The following is a 10,757-nucleotide window of genomic DNA, read 5'->3' on the forward strand; positions in this document are numbered from 1 at the left end:
ACCTTTTTTTTATATTAACATATAATGCATTATTTGTTTCAGGGGTATAGGGCTGTGATTCATCAGTCTTACATAACACCCAGCGCTCAACACAACATATACCCTCCCCAATGTCCATCACCCAGCCACCCCATCCCCCCACCCCCCTCCCCTCCAGCAACCCTCGGTTTGTTTCCTAAGATTAAGAGTTTCTTATGATTATATTTTTCTTATAAAACCTTAATCTACATACTTGTTGGGCAATGCATTTAAGTATGTTTGTCCAATTCAATAAACTCAATCCACTATGATAATTTTTGCAGGCTTTTAGGGCTGAATCATTTTCTCAGATTTCTTCTCTCTTTCTCCCTACTACAGTCCCAAACGGGAGTTGTCCTAAGTGGCCTTATGTTAATGGGATTGAGGTTGTCCTTTGCCCCACCCTGACATCTATATTCAAGTGACAGTGACTGGAAATTGTTCAGGTGGGATTGTACTGATCACCCTCCTGAAATTTCTGTTGATGTCCAATAATGAAAATCATGATTAGTGTGACGAATGTTGTGTTTCCTCTATGCCAACCCACGGAAATTGCCTTTTTTTTGTTTGGTATTCCCTAACCCATGTACACCTCCAGAAATTTGGCTCCTAGTAGGAAGGTGAAGGCACATGGGTCCCCTCACCTTCTTCTCCTACCTTATTTTCAAAAGTAATTTTATTTTCATGAATCAATTTGAAAAGGTTTTTGAAATGCAGTTATGGAGAAGGAAGACAATGTCCGTAATCTCATTACACATTGATAATTATAGATAATAAATTTGGTCTATTTCTATATGCTAAAGCAATGCAGAGCACCTTTTAATTAATTCAATAAATACTTGTTGAATGCCAGCTTGGTTGCCAGGCTCTGTTTTATGTGGTAGGGATTTGGCAATCAGCTACAATGACAAGAACAACAATAGCAAAACAAACAAACAAACAAACAAAACTTCCATCCTTTGGGGAGTCTACAGTCTCATGATTATCCTTAGTGTTCAAATGAGTACTTTGTTTAAAAAAATATATGATAAGAATTTTCATGTTATTACATAATTTTATAAAGACTATTTTACTTTAATATGTGCACTACATTCCATATAATGGATATATGTTAGATTTTAAAAATCATTTGATTTTTTAATCTCATATTGGATGTTGTTCATGTCTTCCATAATAAATGTCATTATAAATAACTTGCGTATTTGTTCATGTAGTTGTTTTATTCTAGATTTCTGTTTTATTTAACCCTAAGTTATTACCAGAAGTTGAATCACTGGGACTAAATGGATATATATTTTGAAGCTCTGGGTATATTTTGGTAACTTGCTTATACAAATGTCCCTGTTCATGTTTCTAATAGCAGCATAACGAGGGTGTCCATCTCTTTACACTGTTCTGGATAGAGTATTATATAATTTTTCTCCAGTTACTGTAGTTAAAAACTGCTGTGCCAGGGCTTTCTCTCTCTTTTTGCAATCTGTTTTATGTATTGAGATCATCATGTCTCCTACTACTTTTTGTTTTCTTCATTTAAAATGGTTTATAATTTTTCTTTGTCTAATTAACTACTGAAGTCTTATTACAAATTTTAAGCTCTAAGTACACAAAATGTTAATTGTCCACATTTTTTACAATCTGTTGTTTTTCTTTCATTACGACTACCTCTTGATGTGGGAGTTTTGTTCTTATTTTTTGTTACTGAGGTATGCTTGACATACAATGTTATATTGGTTTCAGGTGTACAGCATGGTGATTTGACAATTCTATGCATTACTCAATGCTCACCATGATAAATGTGCTCACCATCTGTCACCATATGGTGTTATAACAGTGTTATTGACTATATTCCCTCTGCTGTACATCTCTCCTCCATGGCTTTTCTATAACTGGATATTTGTGACTCTTAATCCCCTTTGCCTATCAAGGAAATAAATGAATGGGGTTTTATTCTTATTGTCATTGTTATCCCCAGTACTGCAACCAGCACAGGTGGTACTTTCATGGAATCAGGTCTGCCAGTCTCCCAGGATGCTGATTTCTAGGCTGGGATGTCGTATTTTCTGTTTCTGTTAGCGAGATATTCTCAGCTTTGACGCTTTTAAAAATTTATTGTATTTATCCTAAATGTGGAATCAATATCAGTGTTAGTATGAGGTAAGAATCTAAGAAGTTTATTTTTCCCTTTTCACATTCTAAACAATTCTCCCATCTATTTTAATTTACTGATTTTTAACTCATTAATTAATAGGGCTCGTTTCATTACAAAATTATTATCTAGTATGAGGATAGCCCTTTCTAAGCAGACACAATTCATATTTTAATATCATATATATTCTCAGCTGAAATTTTTGTTCTGAGTATTTTATTCTCATTGATCCTTGAGTGATGCGTAAAAGAATAGTACCCAGCCAGCCATATGAGTTAATGAACCCTGACAGTTAATAGAGCACAAGTGCCAGAGCCACTTTAATAACCTTCACATCTGTATCTTAAATAGATAAAGAAGACAATTCTAAGACATTGAAAGGGCAAGCGGTAATCAATCACATGTAACCATTGAACTCAAAGCTAATTTATTTTTATTTGTTCATAAATTTCTATAGCTTCTTCCATTCCCAAAGTCTCTTTAGTATCCTTCTTATCACTTGTAATAAAGATTCTGATTCCATTTGGAACATTTGACTGCTGACAGATTTCCAGTCCCAACATTCCCCTTTCCTCTTCTGTCTGTCTGGGCAATCTGACAGAAAGACTGAGTGTGCCCTCCTAGGACACCAGTAGGAATTCCACCCCAAACCCATCCCACAAAGTCACCCCAGCTGTGTCCCCAGCCACGGGAACACCCCAAGCCAGTTGCCTCTCCTTTGTCTCTCAAACCATATTTGGACATGTTTGGGAGAGAAATTTTTCTTCTCCTCTTGGTGCGTGTGTGACATTATCAATCTCAACATCCAAGCCAGTTATGAGATCCATCTTGCCTCTGTGGGGTGAGTACAACACACTCAGTTTGATTTCTCTAGTAATAACCTAGGTACAGTTCTGACCAATCAATTGATATTGCTGATTACTAAATGTCAATCATCATTTTTCCAAGCACTTGGGCTACTTTGCTTTTTTGAAATTTTTCTTTTCTCTCATTTCATTGCTTAATATGAGCAAGTTTTTAAGTTCTTTCCAGAAGGAGAAAAGGTCTGAGGAACCATCTAGATATTTCTGCTGTACAAGGGAGTGGTAATAACAAAAATAATGGAAAAGAGACATGAATGAGGAGAGAAAATGAGGATTTAAAGTAGCCTCTATACACACTCCTGGATGTGCAGAGAAATCAGTACATAAGACGAACTGACATAATTATGGAGAATTATTAGTGGTTTAAAAAAGAAGAAAATATTGATAACAATGTGTATTTTACAGAGCCTTTATGCAAAGAAGGGAACAATAAGAGGGAACAAAAATAGTTTACATGTGAAATGAAGCCTAGGCACATTACTTTAAGCTAGGCTGAAAATAATCTAAAGGAAAAACCTCACTTTTTTTCCCCTTTATTTTGCCTTCTTTTCTTATTTTTTTCCTTCCTTCTTCATTTTCACATGTATGGCCTTTATTACATGAGTGACCTGAGTCCACTTACTGGAAAATGCAACAAAATGGTAAGATTTGCTGTTTTGCTGCAATTTCCCTCAAAACTGCGTCCATACTGATAAGAAATTTCAAAATTTAGAATTGAACCTTAAAACAGCATTTTATTGTTACCTACCATAACACCCATAAAAAGACAGAAGTTAAGTTCAAATCACCAGACCAATATTCAGAAGCAGAAATCTGAATATAACCAATCTGATTTCATGCAGTCGCTCCTGTTTGAAATCCAATGTTCAAGTATTGGTTCAAGGGTTCTTATATGCATATTTCTAGTCCTCATCTTCCAGTCAGCGTCAGCACTGATACGTCAGTCCAGCCAACATCTCTAACACTTTGTACTGCTTTATGGGAACAAGTGGTTTCCCTTGGAGGAATCGTAGATACAACTGTGTAAATATATTAACAGTAATTATGTTTTAAGTAAAGAGCACCATAACTTAGCCCGTTACTTTTCCTGGTGCCACTATTTGACATCAATCAATTTTTAAAACATATTGTATTTATTTATTTATTTGAGAGAGAGAGAGAAAGCAAGCATGAGTGGGGGGAGGGGCAGGAGGAGAGAGAGAAGCAGGCTCCCCGCTGAGCAGGACCCCAGGATCATGACCTGAGCCAAAGGCAGATGCTTAACCGCCTGAGCCACCCAGGCACCCCCACATCAGTCAATTTTTAATTGGGATAGGAGAAAGTCTCCTTTTCCTTCTCTTTCTACTTTTCTTCCTCTAAATCTGTTTCCGTTAGTTTCTAAGGAACTAAAGTAGTGCTGCCTATGCACATTAGACTCATAAAGTTTAAGTAAAACAGCATTTCTGAAATCTTTGGTATTTTCCTAAGAGTTCAAGGAGAGTGGTTTGTTACAACATTATGTCAGGCATTGTCTTCATATGCTTGAATCTTCACATACCGTAAAGATGAGATATCTCTATATGGATACATACATATACATTCTAAAAATATTATATGTTTACTTTTAGAAACATGTCTTGGTATGTTGAAATATTTTATGAAATGAAGTTGTAAAGTTGTCCAGTGGTTCCCACAGGAAAGAATAATTTTTACTGTTGAAAAATTATTTTCAAGACTTGCTTTCTTTTTTAGAACAAAGGCAAGATTCAGGGAGAGAAGAGAATTGTATTTTCAAACTGCCACTCAGATATTAGTTTGAGAATTCTTGACTCTGGAAAATAAATTGGCATGTGGGAAGTTCAAGAAAAATAGTTTTGTTAAATAGTCACTTGCTCTGCTTTAGAAAATGTTTGAGACTTACCCTGGGGATTTGAAAAATAATTTTACCAGTCTTACCTTGGGAACCCTCATTAACTTTCCTCCTTGCTACGAGGCACAACGGGAATTGTCACACGTATACTCTCGATTGCAACGGAAAAAATAGTACATCTCTGGAAGGGTGGGTAAGATATTTTGGGGTTATTACAATGTTCAAACTCTCATTGTATGTTCTAATTTCTAGGAATTGAGCTAAAGAATATAGTAAAGGGAAGAAAACTAACATGTAATATAAACATCATAGTGTTTCTCAAATCAAAAAGTATTTTTCACTCAAATCACTTGAAATTTAGAATATTGTCTAAATTTGAAGAATATCTCTAAATATTGTCTAAATATGAAGCTGTGACATGAAGAAATGAAGCCTCTAAAATTTCACATATGCTACTTAAAATCTACATAAATGTCTCCTTGTTAGAATAAAGACAGGAAGAGATAAATATAAAAGAATGGATTGTGAAGATGATGGGATTTTTAATAATAAAATCTTTTAAAATTTTCTATTTTTCTATATAGTAGTGTTTGTACAATAGCATAGTAGTCTTTGTAAAAATAAGGTTCTTAGGTTACTATAATTATACAAATGAAAAAAAATAGGTACTCATTTCATTTTGGTGACTGAGGAAGCTGTATTATTTACTGAGGAGTTGTTCCCTGAAGTGACATGCATGAGGATCGAAAGGTGTAGGCTATTTCTGACCAGGAGGATAGTGTTTTCCTTAAGCCAAACATTCACGCATGTCCAAATACAGATATTGTTAAGCATGTGATGAAAAGTGAGTGAGAGCATTTCCTTTCAGAAATTATCTTTTGAAGGCAGTTGGTTTATGTCTATTTAACTTAATCCGGGATGGCAGAATCCTGAGGAGTAACCGACAAGGTAAAGAAAGCTCCAGAACCCTGGGCAATATTCAAATCCCAACAGCCATCTAGAGAAAAGGATGATTGGAAATTGGGACACCCATGATGTCTTAGAGGGTTGGAAAAGAACTGAGGTCAGCCACATATCTGAGCACCATGAATACACCAGCTACAGGATCAGTGCACCCTGCCTTAAAAAGCCAGCTGCAATGAAACACTTTCGAATGGAGAAGCATCTGGATGTTGAGGATATCAGAGAAGCCTCCTGCTGGCCTGGAAGTAAGTTTTGGGGCACCATTTCTTGGGCAGAGATGGGAGTGGCTTGAGATACACTTTCAAGGAGGAGGGAGTACAGAAGACCCAAGTCACTGAGTGGAGAAAGGCTAAGGTTATCATTTTCCTTCCAGAGGAGATCAACTATGCCTGAAGAAACAGAACCTACAAATAACCGAGGTACTCCTTGGTAGGAGCCTCACATCCACCAGAGTTTTCGTGAGGTAACTTTGCCATGCATTCACTATCCACCTGAGTGATGGTTGCTGCCTTTTATGTTGGTTTATTTTCTTTCTCACCTTTACTCACCTGTGATGATCTGGAAAGTGGAAAGTAGAATGAAAAATCAGCTAACCTTAAGAAAAGGAAAATGCAGCCCGGAAAGTTATTGCCCAAAGTGAGATTAGAATTTCTTAACTTTCAAAAGACTGGACTGGAGCAAACATGGGTATCAACAGAAAGTCTCTTCAATAAGAGCCAGTATGATAAAACCTGAAATTGTGTATCACGGGGAATAAATTATAGGTACCTAGGTAGATAGGATATATACCTTATTCTGGTTTTGGATTATATCAAGATCCTGAGGCTATTTTCTCAGAGGGGGGAAAAATGTCTTACCTGACGAGTCTCTCTATTACATGGGGAATGTGATGGAAGAGGAGAATGGCAGAAGAAAGGCATTGATTTGGGGAGTGTGTGAAGCTAGGGTGCCAGGGGCATTTGCTGGAAGCAGAAAAGATTGAGTAGTTAACTGTCAGAGGCAAAAATAACTGCCAGCCTAGAGCTGAAAGGTGCTGGGAGGGGGCTAGAATGGAGCACACAGAAGGGCTCCATAGGCAAATGCTGCTCTCATGGAGAAGCCCTTCTATTTCTGACCCAGTCTGAAGGAGTGGTCTGGCCCACAGGGCTCTCTGCTTTCAGTTCCTAGCAGTGATGGTCAGGAATAAAGAAGGTTAGAACAAAAGAAGAAAACCCTGCCAATGCCAAGCTTTCACCAAAGCCGAGGTATGCATGTGCAAGTTTCTAGCATGATGCCTAATAATTTGCAAATATTCAATATCTGTGTGTGTGTTAAAACATAAAAATGTTTTAAAAGATTTTATTTGAGGAAGAGAGAGAGAGCATGAGCAGGAGGAGTGGCAGTGGGAGAAGAAGAAGCAGACTCCCCACGGAGCAGGGAGCCCAACGAGGGGCTCAATCCCAGGACCCTGAGATCATGACCTGACCCAAAGGCAGACGCTTGACTGACAGCCACGCAGGTGCCCCAAAACATAAAATTTAATTTGTCCTCCATTTTTTTTTCTTCTCAGCTAACTGGTCTACAAGATGACTGCCATGCTGTAGCTGCTGGAGGTAGCCTGATCAAAAACACCGTCAGTGTGGAGATGATTGATTGATTCTTCTTTGTATCTCCTGTAATACCCACATCTTTGATCTAGCCAACCATTAAAGAGAGCATGGTTGTATTATAGGTATTAAACAGCATGTATTATATACAGGTCCAAATGGTAAAGAGCAAGTAGATGAGTTAGAGGGAGGATATAATACATAAGGAAAGAGGTTCTTGGTGTCCGGAGGGGGGCCTTTTCCTCCCAGCTGCTTACTTGAGTGGTCTGCAAGCACGTCTTCAGCCCCCAAATGAGGCCTATGTGGAAAAGGACGACATCGAGCAAAGGGCATAGGTGGAAACTCCCTCCCCCTGCAGCACATCATGTGCTACTCTCAGCTCAGTGGTTTAAAGAGAGCAAGAAGATTTACTTCAGATGGCTGGCGTCCCTGTCACCATCCCCAGACCCGTTTCTGAGAGAGGGGTGTGCAGGAGAGAGAAGAGGAGGTGGTGGTCATTCTGAAGCAAGGTAAGGGCTGGAGGATTATGAGGACAGCTTTGAACTGGGCTCAGCAAACTCCCTGCTTCCAAGAGACGTGCTACCATGTCGTGAGGGCCCGAGTAAAAATCTCAGCTTGTTCTCTGGTTTCCTAGGATACTGGAGTTTCATGTGCATTACTAAGGATAGTGGAGTTTAACCTAAGAAAGAAACATTTTCGGGAACTTAATCAAGGTTATCTTGAAGCAGAGTTTCGCTATTTCCTATTCACTAGTACCGTGAGTGCAAAAGGGGCATGCTAATAAGTGGAAGAGATATATATATAATATATACGTATATAATATATATATAATATATACGTATATAATATATATATAATATATACGTATATAATATATATATAATATATACGTATATAATATATATATAATATATACGTATATAATATATATATAATATATACATATATATTATATATATATAAAATAAATGAGCTGGAGAGAGAAGGATACTAGAATGCTTGACAAAGGGAGTCAGAAGGCCTGTGGATCACATGAGGGTCAGGGGATAAGAAAATATGGCTGGGATTTGAAACGGGACCCTGGGTAGGTCAGTTCTTCAGATAAATCGGGGTGTGGAAAGGATGCGGGGATAAACACAGGGTGACGTGTCACTCAGGAATTAAAGGTAGAGCCCCCTTTGCTTCCCAAACACTTTGAGCTGGGCCACTTCCTACACATACAACGGCTATGGGGCTTGCGGCAAGTCACTCTGGTTGCTGCTTAGGTCAAATACTGAAAAATAGTCTACCAAAAAAAAAAAAAAAAAGTGTAGCATGAAGATCAAACTTAAAGGGTAAAATAAAATAGAAAAACTTGATACATAGTATATATGAACTCACCACTTTTGCAGTCATTGTACTAGAAGCTGAGGATTATCTGCAATTTAACCTAAAACTTTCTTCTAGGTGTGTGTATCAGCTGAGGCTTTTCCACATTTGTTCTCTGGGTCCTGGCTTGAGACAGTAGTTTCTACTCTCACTATTCCAGGGGCCCCAGGACATAAGTAAATAATAAGGGAAGAGATATTAATTTAACAAGGGATTAGAATAGTGATGTTCATATACAGATGCCTGGGAATCATCACTCTGTCAGGAAAGGAACAGAAGAATAGCAGAAACCACTAAGATAACTCATGATCAGACAGAGGAGAAAGAAGGTTCGGAGGACGAAGCAGAGAGAAAGGAAGGGGTGGGAGGTAACTCGAGGAGAGAGGAGTACAGACACCCTGGGGAGAGAGGTAAGGTTCTAAGGGCAGAGCTGAGCTGGAACAGAGGACAATGGTCAGGCCCTCACCACCTCCTGACGGAAGTGTCCTGGGTCTAGTGTGCTGAGCTGAGACAGGCTGGTCTCTGCTAATAACTTCATAGGAGAAAAGAAAGAGAGCATTCCGTCCAAACGGCATTCCTCTGGGTGAGAAAATCGAAGTAAAAGATGTGTTTTTCTCTCTCCTCAGATAATACATAACATAGGAAACTAAATGGTAGTGAATGAATAATGCTAAAGGCTAGAAAAATTTGTAGAGAAGTGGAGAGAAGCTCCAGAGCTGAGCCAGCAGCGGAGGACGTGCCCACCATTGCTGGATAATTTGTAAGTTCTTCCTAAGTGGGAAATCTAAGCCTATCTAGAAATATGCCTTCAACCCAGGCTGTGGCTCCCGCCACTGAGGAGAATGCTTATTCCAGCTCAGAGATTTTCCCACAAAAGTTTGGAGGCACTGGCTTCCATATAGATTTTCAGATCCAGGGGAAAAAAAAATGAAATTAGGGGCTTTAGAAATTTATAGCTGCTCAAGGCAATTATTTCTGAGAATATTTGGGTCTAAATATTAAGATCTCAGAATTAAAGCAGTCTCAGGATTTCTAAGAGATTGATCACTTAGATGTTTGCCTGTTTTATACATGCTTTCCATGTTTATATCCTTAGAGCAATTGAGGCTTAGAGACCAGAATGTAGCTGGAACCCAAGAGTGTGGAAAAGGCAGCGTTGGGTTACAGACTTGCAAAGGCTTGAAGGATCCTTTATCTTATGGTGTCTGCATTTGCCCTCAAATATGAGAGAGTCCTTGCTATCAAAAGAAGCAGAAGGAGCTTAGATTTGATATTTCCAAGTAGTATCTTTGGTGGCCTGGAGCCAGGAGGAAAGATGTATTTTGCCTTCCTTGGGAACAAGGCCATAATGTCCTCAAATGGGAAAAGGACAGCCAAGCTGCCTCAGGGTGGGCAGGTCACAGAGTACCTGGGGCCTAGTTAGGCTCAGGATTTGGGCTTGTAACAGGCTATCTCTGAGACAGTTGGAATAAGGGGAAATTTACCCGTCTTTAACAATGAAAATTCCGTTACTCCCTTCTGCAGTGTTAGAGTGCTGCTATTAACCAATTTGCTCTCAACTTGGTTTTCTTAGTAACATGTTTTATCTTTGCAGATTTTGGAAGCAGGCCTGAGAATGGGAATCTGATTATTCAGCAAAAATCCTAATCTATAAAGAGGCTTTCTTACCTTAGACTCACTGAGGTATATATCCTGACATTGTAAGGGTTCAGAAGACCAGAACACAAGCCCAGTGTTCAGGTCAAGAGAACAAGAGCCTTGGAATCAGACACACTTGAATAAAAATTGAAATTCTTTTACTTATTTGTTGGGTCATATGATTTTCTTGCTTTCCCAAACCTCAGCGTTCTCATTTGCAAAATGGGGATAATAATAGATACAAGTATTTGTAAAATGTATTACATATGTACCTCAAACACTCGGTACAGTTTACTGCATACAGTACATTTTTCAAAACCGTAGTT

At 38.4% G+C, this 10,757-nt stretch overlaps 2 long non-coding RNA genes across 3 annotated transcripts; one reads left to right on the top strand and one right to left on the bottom strand.

Annotated features, from left to right (window-relative positions):
- Nucleotides 1-2,875: 2,875 nt before the first annotated feature.
- Nucleotides 2,876-7,077, bottom strand: LOC113934943. Of its 2 annotated transcripts, none has more exons than XR_003523841.1 (3): nt 6,697-7,077; nt 4,963-5,057; nt 2,876-2,998 (listed from the first exon to the last, which is right to left on the bottom strand). It is a non-coding gene; the product is annotated as an uncharacterized LOC113934943 (long non-coding RNA). The 2 variants fall into 2 exon arrangements; XR_003523842.1 differs by lacking the exon at nt 6,697-7,077 and adding an exon at nt 5,546-5,736.
- On the top strand, nt 5,891-10,555 carry LOC113934942. Its single transcript, XR_003523840.1, has 5 exons — nt 5,891-6,084; nt 6,213-6,302; nt 7,389-7,934; nt 9,420-9,553; nt 10,388-10,555. It is a non-coding gene; the product is annotated as an uncharacterized LOC113934942 (long non-coding RNA).
- The last annotated feature ends 202 nt before the right edge of the window (nt 10,556-10,757 follow it).

The sequence above is a fragment of the Zalophus californianus genome, chromosome 13, assembly GCF_009762305.2.
Source record: "Zalophus californianus isolate mZalCal1 chromosome 13, mZalCal1.pri.v2, whole genome shotgun sequence".
Taxonomy (NCBI): domain Eukaryota; kingdom Metazoa; phylum Chordata; class Mammalia; order Carnivora; family Otariidae; genus Zalophus; species Zalophus californianus.